Raw genomic sequence first — 12,755 nt, 5'->3', positions numbered from 1 at the left:
TGGCTGTGAAAGTGTGTTATTTACTGTAGGTTAAGAGTTCAGTCCTGGACTGCAGCACTGCATTTGTGTGTTTGACTCCTGCATATGTGACTGCAGTAAAGCTGAGCCATTAATCCACGTCTGCAATGAATCCCAGGAGGCAGCACTGCAGTTCAGCACGTCTGTAGACCAGCTCTCATCTGCAGCGCCTCTGTAAACATGCACATTTACTAATTATTGTTAGCTCAGAAAAACACGGCTTCAACGTTACCTGGGCTTTAGGTCTGAACAACAAGACTGTGTTTGTGTTTGTTGCTTTCTTTCTTTTGTTGTTGATCCAGCTTAAGTGAAATATTGTATGCTAAATAATTGTTGAAGGATTTAGGTGATGTGGACAATGCAGATTAAAAACTGAATCTAGAAAAGTTACAGAGGGAGTAGAAAAAAAGGAGTATGTGTCATATATATATATATATATATATATATATATATATATATATATATATATATATATATATATATATATATATATACGGCTGCACTTCCATAATGCAAATCTCTCCTTCCAACACATCCCAAAAATGCTCTATTGGATTGAGATCAGGTGACTGTTGAGGCCATTTGAGTACAGTGATCTCATTGTCATATTTAAGAAACGAGTCTGAGATGATTGGTGCTTTATGACATGGCGAGTTATCCTGCTGAAAGTAGCCACCAGAAGATGGGTGCACTGTGGTCATAAAAGGATGGACATGGTCATCAACAATACTCATGTAGGCTGTGGTGCTGACATCCCCCACACCATTACATCACCACTAGCAGCCTAAACTGCTGATGCAACGCAAGAAATGGAGACTCCTCAGGAAACGTTTTTTTATTTTTTTATTTATTTTTTTCTATTGTCCAATTTTGGTCAGCCTATGTGACTTGTAGCCTCAGTTTCCTGTTCTTAGCTGACTGGAGTGGCACCTAGTGGAGTCTTCTGCTGCTGTAGCCCATCCGCCTCAGAGTTCGACATGTACAGTAATGCGTTTAGAGATGCTCCTCTGCATACCTCTGTTGTAATTATTGGTTGTTGTTGCCTTTCTATCAGCTTCAACAAGTCTGGCCATTCTCTGACCTCTGGCATCAACAAGACATTTGTGCTCACAGAACTGCCACTCACTGCTGCGTCAGCGGCCAACGTCATCAGCACGAAATGCGGATCCTCCAATGCAGTTCCTACCTGTAACACATGCATGAAACGACACACCCACATACAAACAAACGCACACACTTATACAAAATACGTTCTGCAAGCGAACGTTACAGTTGTGCATGAATATCCCATTAGGTCGGCAGTTTCTGAAATACTCAGACCAGCCTGTCTGGCACCAACAACCTTGCCACTTTCAAAGTCACTTGAATCACCTTTCTTCCCCATTCTGATGCTCGGTTTGAACTGCAGCAGATCGCCTTGACCATGTCTAAAGGCCTAAATGCATTGAGTTGCTGTCATGTGATTGACTGATTAAAATGTGATTTAACAAGCAGTTTATTACTAAAGAACATTTTAGAAAAAAACTCATAAACTAAAAAGTATAACATTAATAAAAACAAATGTATAGATGCATTCAGTGGTTACCAGAAAAACAAAAACAGTCATTGTTAAGGGGTTTTAAGGGGGACTTATGATATTTCTTAAACTTGATTTGATTAGCATAGAGGAAGCATAGCTTTTTGGTACTAAATTAATCACTTGCCATTTATATGAATCTTACATCTCTTTTCTGAAAAAGATATAAATCTTACCTGAAGGGGGAAAATGCATAAAGTTAGCAAAGATCTCTGTGATCTCTTCTAAAAGTGGTGTTGTTCTGCTGCATGCATAGATGAATAGAGATATGTAATTATGTTTCAGTGGCACAGTAAGACCTATAAAAAGCTTGGCCATACATAATGCAGTGTTGGCTGTCAGAAGAGTTTATCCTTTCACTTTTTCCCCATACGAAGAGCCTGACACCACTGAGGAAAAGTGACCTTTAAAAGAGAAGCACTTCCATTTCCCACTCCCGCGTAATGCTGCCATGCCTGTCTTTTTAGAGAAATCATCCACTTGACCCAGAAAAGAAGCAGAAAAAAAAAATCTGATCCTAAAAGATTGCCTTATTGTTTTCAAAATACATGCCATATTAGTGTCTTGGTTGCTTCATGCATTTTTTTGTCTGGTATGATATTTTATTGATATAAAAGAAAGTTGGACATGGAAAAGATTATTTGATTATTAAAGTTCTGAAGTTAAGGTTTAAAAATGAAATCAGTTCAAATGTTTATGTGTTTGCCTTGTGTTTTTTCAGTCATGCAGGAAAATTATATATAAAAAACTTATATTTATTGACCAATTTTTTTACTGCCTCCAATTCTAAAGAGTTATTGATAATCTGTCACCAATTCCCTAGCAGTGTATCCTTATTTTGAAGACTGACGGCTTTTAGAGATGGCTTTTAAGACATTTATTTAGTAAGTGAACATTAAAATCCATGCTGCATGCTGGACTATGCACAGTTGTTTTATGTGTGATAACAATCTGTCATAGCAGATTGTAACTTACAAAGAGCTTATGAAATGTGTTAAGGAGAACTCTCTGTGCTCAGAACTACAAGATCTATGGCAAGGAGACATAATTGTACACTTTAAAATGCTGTAATAATGTAATAGTTGGGAATGTCGGCAATATTCTTAAGCGCTCTGCCATTTTAATGGTTGCAGTATGTGACATCATGCCATGTTTATAGTTTGTGTTGTGTCAAACTTTGTGTGTGTGTGTGTGTGTGTGTGTGTGTGTGTGTGTGTGTGTGTGTGTGTGTGTGTGTGTGTTTGTCAAACCGTACCAGAGTTTGCAGGTAAATTGACTGAAGCTGTCACCTTCATCACCCCTATGTTAATGCACATTTTAAAGAGTCACATGACAAGCATGCTTAAAATTCTCAATTTTAAGTTTGCTTGAGATTGGTAGCACTTTATTTCGATGGTCCATTTGAGTATTAGTAGACTGTCTGCTTAATACCTGTTGACACTGCTCCTTCAATAGACATTTAACTGACTATAAAAAAAACTTTTCAAGTACATTTGAACTTACACTAGCCCTAACCCAAACTCTAACCTCAACCTAACAGTCTACTTAATCATCAATACTTAATACTTAATAATCAAATGAGAATTAATTGGCATGTAGATGCAATGTAACTTATGGGAACCCATTTGTTGAATTCCCTCTGATATAGCAAACATCACACCCATGTGACTTCATTATGCTTGCCTTGTTTACTGTTGGTTATTAGGTTACCAATACTAGAGTCAAAATTCTTATTTGGGATTTTTAATTTTTTGGAAACTTTAAAAAGGTTTGTTTCACAAAATGATTGAAAATGTGCTTGAGAGCCCATGTTTACAGTTGTTTGCAACATGTATTGACATGAAATGAATAATCACAAATTTGTTTTAACCTTGAACCAAGCCCGCCAATAGTGTCATTCTGTATCTTCTTTAAAACATGAGCTTTAATATATCTCCATTCACTGAAAAAGATCTCCAAAATGTCTGTCTGTGTGTTTGACTAGCTTTTTTAGTTAAATGTGAAGTAGATATGTGCATTTTTTTTTCTTGGTAATTGAACAATTATTTGAATAGAAACGGACTATTTCAAGCTTCGAAAAGACTGTGAATGCGCTTTCAATTGGTAATTTTCGTTTTTCTTATACACACGCCAAAGAGAGCTTTTGAGATTGTCAGTGAATAACAACTCAAAGTGCCCCTTTTATTCCTAAAATGATCTCCTGCAATAGGTTAACATCGATCCAAGGTCAAAACCCTTTATATTTTATAATTTCCACTGGAGTATTGCCTTGGGTTTCACAGCATCTAAAATGGTTGGTTCAAGGATCTAGTCTCTTGAAAGCCTATAAGCTCAAATCGGTCAGATGGCTCTGCCGTGTTCTAATTGGTCAGATGATCCAGTCTGCATTGATTGGTAGAATACTTGCATGTCAGAAACCAAATGTCCAATATCAAATCTAAATTTTGTCTGTCCCTCAGCACTTGCAGGCACAGTGATATGAACAGAATGTGTTTTACAATAAAAAAAGAACAGTTGGTTTTACCAAATCATTTTGAGCTTGTAATTGCAGCAAAGTGGATTTGCTTTCATGATGCAGTAAACAACACACCTTGAGCTCTTTCAGTTTCACCTACAAGTACATTTAACATATGCTGTTCACAGATGGCTTATGAAAACCATAGATTTCAAGAATTATTATTATAAAATTATGCAGATTTCTTACAAACTAACATAGGGATTGTTGGCAAATCAGTTCAGGGTATATACTGTATGATGCATCCATAAAGGGTTGAACATGGTCAACAAAAATACTTAGATAGGCTGTGGCATTAACACAATGCTCAATTGGTAATAATATACCCAAAATGTGCCAAGAAAATATCCCCCAGACCATTACACCATCATCAACAACCTTAACTGTTATTACAAGGCAGGTTGAATCCATGCTTTCCTGCTGTTGATGCCAAATTCTGACCCTAGAAATGTCTGACTCCCAGAAATAGAGACTTATCAGAAAAGGCAATGATTTTTTTTTTTTCCAAACATCTGTGCCTGTGCGAATTGTAGCCTCAGTTTCCTGTTTTTGGCACCCGGTGTTCTGCTGCTGTTGCCCGTCTGCCTCAAGGTTTGACAGGTTTGCCCAATAAAGTGGCTGGTGAGTGCATGTGCATATTACCTGAAAAACATAAAGAGGCATTTTTTTATTGTACCCTGTCTCTCAATTTATATTCTAAAGCTTAAATGCTTTATTTTCTGTTTATTGTAAATGCATTTAAAAGATCGACCAGTACAAAATCCTCATCAACATAACCAATTAAATTGAGTTTGGAATGACTAGACAGAGAATAAATGATGCATGCATTTCCATTGTGAAATATTCCTCAGGCTATTTGTTAATAATAACCTCTGTTGACTTGTGTGTGTTGTTTTGATGCCCTTGTTTTTTTCCTTGTCCTCTTGTTCTGTCATTAGACCAGTCTTGTAAGTCAACTGTGCAAACGACAAGCCTCCTCCTTGTGTTTTGTGTTCATACAGCGGAGCCAGTGCTGAAAGAGTCATTTTTACTGCCATGCTGGATCAGCAGTGCAAAAAACATTAGCATGCGTTTTCCATCAAATAACGCCGCTATGCTCAACGATCTGTCGTTACTTCATGCTTCTCATAAGCCGCTCGCTGTTTACAGCCATCAGGCGCTGCATTTGATCTTCATTTTATGTCTTGATGTACATTTCTGAACACAGCAATATACAGGCATGCAATATACGGATGCATGCTTGTGCTGCATTACTGAGTCATTCTAGCGTATTATGAAGGTTTTGGAGACTGAAGTGAACCGATGAGCTCATCTGGAACTGCTGTAAGGTTTTGTTCTATTCTGAGCTCTTTGTTTTAATGTCTCTCCGGCAGCTGTGGAGCGAAGATAAACTCCTGGGTGGAAAGGTGTAAAATCGTACCTCTTCCATGTAAAGCCGTTCACTTAAGATTCAAGGGGAAGGTGTTAATTAGTTGACAAATCTTTAAGGCTGAAGGATTTTTTTCTTTCTGTTCTCCCCTTAGACTTTAGATTACATCTTAAGTTCAGAGGAGCGGTGGCATTAAGGAATAAGATGGTGTGTGTGGGACTGAACTCAGGATTTCATTTTGTTGCACTCCTGCTGTTGTTTCAGCAGTGGAGTATCAATAAGTTGACATTAAACGGAGATGTCTTTTATGTTTTTGCAAGCTAAAATGAAAGTTAAATAATGTAGTTATTATTTTGAACATATTATGTAAAATGTACTATTACTTTTTGTATTATTTACTTTAAATAGTATTTATTACTGCTGGGCATCATTCAAAAATGCTAATACGATACCAATACAAACCAAATTTCTTACAAACCAGCATAAGGATTACTGGCAACTCGGTCCACAAACATTTTTTTTTTTATAGACAGTAACTCAATTTTTTCTTCTTTTCTTCTTACATAATTGCAGAAAACTGTGTGTGGTTTATCTATTTTAATTTTTAGAGGATCACATGCTTATGATTGACCACAGCAGGTCCCGCATTAACTAACACATGATTCACCAATCAGATCAATTCTAACTCACTATAAAAAAAATAAATAAAAAAAAAACAGAGTTCCTTACCTCAGCCTTGAAGAATCCTCTCTTCCACCCCCACTCCTCCTCCCTTTTCCTATTGGGTGGTATGGCAGCCCAGTGGTTAGCACTGTTGCCTCACTGCAAGAATGTCACTGGTTCAAGTTCTTACCAGGCCAGTCGCCGTTTCTGTACGGAGTTTATGTTCTTCCCATGCTCGCTTGGTGTTTTCTCCGGCTTCCTCCCAACGTTCAAAGACATGCGACATAAGTTAATTGACTAATCCAAATTAGCATAATAGATGAGCTCTTAGTCAGCTATATATCTCTCATAGCAATTCCTAACTCATCATTAGCCATAACAACCAGGGGAGTTCTCGAGATCTACCTGAGCTCAAACTCCCCTTTAGCCTTTTAAACGGGAAAGAGCCCCGGGCTCGAGGATCTTCTGAGCTCAGGGCTCTCTTCCGGGACAGCATGCCAAACATGCTTTATTATCATCATCATCTAAGTGTGAACACTTGAAATTACATAATGCATGAAGGGTAATAACCAAAACGCATAACAATGTACTTTTAATTATATCCTGTTTATATTGTATTTTTTAAGCCTAAATGCTTTAGCAAAACAGATACTTTCAATGAATTCAGACGTTCCCAAAATGTATTTTTTGATATGGATTGCATTGGTGTGTTTCCATGCATAGAATGGATCTTGTGAGAATTAGTGTCTTTTTTTTTTTTTTTGGTCATAGATTTGCTGCCAGGGCAAGGCAGGAGCTCTTAAACCAGTCTCATTGGAAATACATTTTTGCAAAATGTGAAATATCTTTCCGCAGGTACGTTTTGTTGCACATTTCTGGTGTCAAAACCACTAAAGGGTCCTGTCCACATTTTTGCAAATCTAAAATATGTTACTTGAGGTTACTTGAGTTACCAGTCAAAAGTTTGGGGTCAGCAGGATTCATGAATGTTTTAAAATAAGCTTATCGTGCTCACCAAGGCTGCATTTATTTAATCAAAAATGCAGTACAAATTGAAACATTTTAAAATGTAATTACTCAATAAAATAACTGTTCAAAAGTAGTTTATAATTTGATATAATAATTTATTCCAGTGGTTTTAAAAAGTCATTTCATTTTTTTTAAATAAATATTTAAAAATCTTCTTCTTCTTTTTTGGCCTTAGTCCCGTATGGTTGCGGGGTCGGCTCATTGGAACAAATCCTCCATTTAGACTTGTCGATATGATAACGACTTTTTTACACCTTCCGGCCGGCCTGTCGTCTGGGCCTGTCACCTTCATACACTCACACACTCATACACTACGGACAATTTAGCCTAGTACCTAATTCACCTGCAGCATGTCTTTGGATTGTGGGGGAAACCAGAGCACCCGGAGGAAACCCACGGGAACGCAGGAAGAACATGCTATTTTTTTGTTTGCAATACGGTATATTTAACCTTAACTTCAACATCTTCACTGATACAGAGAAGGAGGCTGGTTTTGCTCGACTGGTCACCAAATAAATTGGTTCTTTTTATGTAAATCAAGAAATATGATTTGACAGGGAGCAATGTGGAACCTTGATCTTTTGCCGTTTCTCTGTGTAGACATAACACCGCATGTATGACCACGATTAGATCGGGATAACCTTCACTCTGCTCAATGCAATTGACTCTTAAGTCAACAGAACAAATTAAATGGCACCTATTCGTGTTCAACATGTATAATTACCATGTAAAAAAACCAGTTAGCTGGCAGCCATTGACCGGAGGAGATTATTTAATGATACTATTAATTAACCTCAGTACTCTGAATTGAACAAACTCGAAACAAATTTCTCTGCTGATTTGCCAATTTCTGAACATGAAGGCATTTACGGGTGCTTTTGCTAAGGTCTGTTGACTGCTTATAACCTTAGGGTACAAGTCATCTTTATTTTTTTGTTTGTTCTACAGGCACCTGCAGTTTCAAGGTCAGACAGACTCCTTAAATATCAGATAATCTGACCTTGAGTAAGCAAGTTTAATACAGTTTATAATAGTTTAGGGCTACACAGCAATGGAAAGAAATGAATTCAATTCAGTTTATTAGGCATGTGTTTTAGTAAAATGGTATTATTTATAGCTCTGATCATTTTGACCAGTTGTCACTTATAGCAAAACATGAAAGTATTATTTATTTACAGAATAAAACTAAATTATACATTTTACTCAAACGCAAATAGCTATACATTTGTAAATTCAGAAGAAACTGGAAATTTAAAAGTGGTATTATTATTATTATTATTATAGTAATAGTAGTATTAGTATCATTACTTGTTTATTTATTAATTAATTACACGTCTATTTGTTTATTTATTTATTGATTTATTTATTTTTTCCCCCCAAATACACTTGACTAGTTTGCAATGTAAATATATATTTTAATCCAGCAATGATCACTAAAGTGATGGCAAAAACATTTAAAATTTTGCTCTTTTTTATTGATTTGTCTTTTCAGGCTTTTTATCAACCAAAAACTCTTGAAACAAAGTATTTTAGTAAATCTATTTAGCAGCATAAACTAATAAACATTTCTCAGGAATTAATTCACTATATTTTAATGAGTTATGAAGGATGTGCTGTAAACTTTAGGTTTGCATATCTATATTGGAATATTTTCAAAAGAAAACTGATATTTTAAATTCTGAAGAAACTAAATTATTAAATATAAATCACATTATTAGTGATTTGTACTGTATTTTTCTTAAAAAAAATATTTATACCTTATGATAATTGGATAGAAAATAAGCTGCACATATCATATTTGATACACACGTTTCTAGGATCTTTATAATATTCAACTGATACTTGGTTTAAAAAACTGTTGTATATGATTTGATCTACAACAGGTATATCGGGTAACGGGTAAAAACAAGGAAAATAAGTGCCTGAAGTGTTCTCTGTTGTCAAAATAATTTTTTTGTAATTAAAATTACATTGTTGTGAGCAAAAAATTCCACAAATGCCTGATGTATCAAGTTTGATCCAAAATAAATATTGTGATATATGAAAAACATGTTTTTGATCTTGCTATATGGTTTGATAAACAGCTTAGTTGCAGAAAATTAGAGTTGTCTGCCTATTTTTTGATATAGGTCTTACCGGGTCAAATAAACAGTCCTACATTTAATATAATATGTCGATTTAGTTTTGTATTTTTTGTTATTTTATTTCAACAGTTGACAAATATCATCATACTGCTAGAAATGATCTTGTGCTGAATTCTAAAGTAATATAGTGACATGAAATCAAACGTATTGCTCTCTGTGACCCACTTTCTTTTTGACACTCATTATGTGACACCTAAACCCGGGGCGCAGCAGGAACTGAAAAATTACGGAATGGGTAAGTGTCGGTAGATTTGTGTCAGAATCCATTTCCATGAAACCTTCCCTAAAATTGACTAATAAAAATGCCAGGCACAAAAAGGGGTTAGTAATGGGGTCATTAATATTCATTAATATTCATTCACATTCATTCATATTCGCTCCTTTATTTCAAGCTGCTAAAAATATATAGCAGGGTGCGAACGGCCACGATTCAGATGTGCAGATGTGAATGCGTGATGAAAAAAGAAAAGAGCGTGTGGTTTCAGATAATAGATTACAGATTTAAATTGAGCTCCAATCTAACAGTTTAATACTGTGAATAGACCTATATCATACACATTTTTCTTCCAGTTTTCCTGGGGAAAAAATGGCAAAATTTAATAAAATATTCTTAAATTATTTTAACTAGTTTATAACCTATTTTGAGAAAGCAAATTTATGAGCAAAACATATTACAAAATTGTGAATGATAAACTAAGTTGTGACTTCATTTCATGCAATTGTTTGAAAATTTGATAATTTTAATAAAATTGCAAATCAAGAGAAGCAATGAAAGGTTAAAAGTCCTTTCAATATGACCAATAAAAGGCTATTAGTGAACATTCACTTGTGTTTTTTGGAAATAGGCCTTTTTTACAAGTCACAAAGAGTTAAACATTTAATTTTTAAAATTTTTGAACCCATTCTGCTGTTTGTTGGGTCTTGTTGGGACAAATTTTAGCTTAGTTTAGCACCAATCAGTGCATCAGATTAGACCATTAGCGTCTATGGGTGCTTTCACACCTGCCTCATTTAGTTCGATTGAATCGCACTAGAGTTCGTTTTCCCTCTTGGTCCGGTTCGTTTGGGCAGGTGAGAATGCAGCAATCGTACTCGAGTGCACACCAAAAGCGGACCAAATAAGCATACCGAGACCTTCTTGAAGAAGTGGTCTCAGTACCCTTTCAAAGTAACCCTGGAGCGGTTCGTTTGTGGTGAGAATATGATCCGTACTTAAACAGGTTCAACCACAATAAGTACTATGCCTTTTTGACTAATCCAGCTTTTCTGACCAAAATTCTGACCAAGCAATTCTGACCAATTAATAGGCAGTTTAGGAAATATGTTTAACAACATCTGCCCAATGAGAGATGTGGGTTTTGTCAGATGACTGCATTTTGGTTCGTTTCAACTGGTTCGGACCAAAGCCAGCAGTGTGGTGTGAAAACGACCCAAAGACGGCAGAAAATGCAACAATGTATCATTTATTGCCCTTGGTCCGGGCCAAATGAAGCGAACTACAGATGTGAAAGCTCCCTAAGACATTTTTGCTGCCATAGCATGATTAAAGCAGGAAAACTTATATTGCAAAGCACAGTTACCTAGTTACCCAATTGCGGACTATTGTTAGGTGCAGTGTAATATCACTGCACTTGCTGCAGTCATGGAATGGCTGCACAGTTCATTGATTATTACGCCACAATGGCATTATATTTCATAGCCACATTGGCAAAGAAAGTAAACAGAATTTCACCTTTTAATTTTCTATCCATCTTAGTATACAATGTAACTATGTAAAAGTCAAGCTTTAAATAGGAAACTCATCAAAAATATTTGGTCAATTTTGAGTGACATGCTAATGGTCTAATCCGATTCAACGATGCATGCTAAGCTAAGCTATGCTAAAAGTGCTTGTCTGAATGAATAAAAAAATGGTAAAGCTGTGTTTACAGTAGAAAATTGCAGAGCACTGTTACCTAGCTGGGGACTATTTTCAGGTGCGGTGTAATATCATTGCACTTGCTGAAGTCATGGAATGGCAGCAAAGTTTATTGATTATTACGTCACAATGACATTTTCGCTCCTAGGCACATTAGCAAAGTAAAAAGCAACTTTGCATTTTCAATCAGTCTTAATATACAACATAACTATGTAAGAGTTAAATAGGAAACTTTTTGGTAATTTGGTCGAGATGCTAATTGCCTAATCCAATTCAACCAAATATGCCAGGGATTCTCAACCAATAGGCCGCAGCCCACTAGTGGGCATCAGCGATCCTGTTGGTGGTCTGTAAGATAATTTCCCTCTCAATATTATTCTATATATATATTTTTGTATTAATATGACATAAAAACGATTGAAGTAATGCACTTTCTCCTGTTCTCTGATTGATTACTTTAAACTCTACGCAAAAACAGCCCCATGATCGTGTCACAAACAGCATGAAGTAATATGAAGTTATATATATATATATATATATATATATATATATATATATATATATATATATATATATATATATATATATATATATATATATATATATTTATATATATATATATAATGGTTTAAATGAGCATTTTATACAAACATTTCAGAAATAATGTCAGACAGGTGGGCCAAAAATTGATCAGAGAAAGAAGTCAGCCACGAAGTGAAAAAGGCTGAGAACCCCTGATCTAAGCTAAGCTTAAAGTGCTCCTATCAGACCTGAAGATTGGCTAAATGGATTAAAAAATGGTAAAGCTCTGTTTACAGTACATGATTTAGCTCTAGATTACATTTTTGATCTGGTGAGTTTTTCTACTACTTTTCGCTCTCTTCGTTCTATGTGTGGAGTCACTTTGTATCAGCCTTGCTGTACATTGAAAACCACGGGAGGTAGGGCTTTTTCTTATTGTGCACCTAAATTAATGCATTACCAAGAATGCAACTATCAGGAATGCCATTCCTCTGGATTGTTTTAAGACACATCTTTGTAGTAAAGCAATTCATTTGTGATTATCACTGTCACTTTTATGCAATTTGTAATATTTTGCGTAATTAGTTTTAATTGATTATTGTGGTGTGACTTTTGGCTTGTTACTGGGATTTTCTGGCTTAATTCTGGCTTGGGCTCCATTTTGTATTTGTTGTTGATATCTTGTAGCACTTTGAGATTAAGAAAGGTCCATCATTAATAAAGTATTATTATTATTATTATTATTATTATTATTATTATTATTAGAGTAACCCTAGTGGAGCTGTAAACTGAGCCTGTTTGCTAAAATGTGGGGTGTGGGGTGAAATGTTTAATTAAAATACAGAGTAAATCCATTAACAGTTGTAACTGTTGAGTTAACTTAATTTTTCAATTCATTTCATTCATTTAATTGTTAATTTTCTTTTCGGCTTAGTCCTTTTATAAATCCAGGGTTGCCACAGCAGAATAACTGCCAACTTATCCAGCATGTTTTTTTTTAC

General features: G+C 35.4%; 1 protein-coding gene and 1 long non-coding RNA gene across 32 annotated transcripts in view; one reads left to right on the top strand and one right to left on the bottom strand.

Moving 5' to 3' along the window:
- tenm4 (teneurin transmembrane protein 4) overlaps positions 1-12,755 on the top strand; it is a 463,933-nt gene that overhangs the window by 31,474 nt on the left and 419,704 nt on the right.
- Positions 5,013-7,317, bottom strand: LOC141377774 (uncharacterized). The gene is made up of 2 exons (XR_012390640.1): positions 5,862-7,317; positions 5,013-5,798 (listed from the first exon to the last, which is right to left on the bottom strand). It is a non-coding gene; the product is annotated as an uncharacterized lncRNA (long non-coding RNA).

Source organism: Danio rerio, chromosome 15, assembly GCF_049306965.1.
Source record: "Danio rerio strain Tuebingen ecotype United States chromosome 15, GRCz12tu, whole genome shotgun sequence".
Classification (NCBI taxonomy): Eukaryota; Metazoa; Chordata; class Actinopteri; order Cypriniformes; family Danionidae; genus Danio; species Danio rerio.
This window is presented reverse-complemented; position numbering and strand designations above follow the sequence as displayed.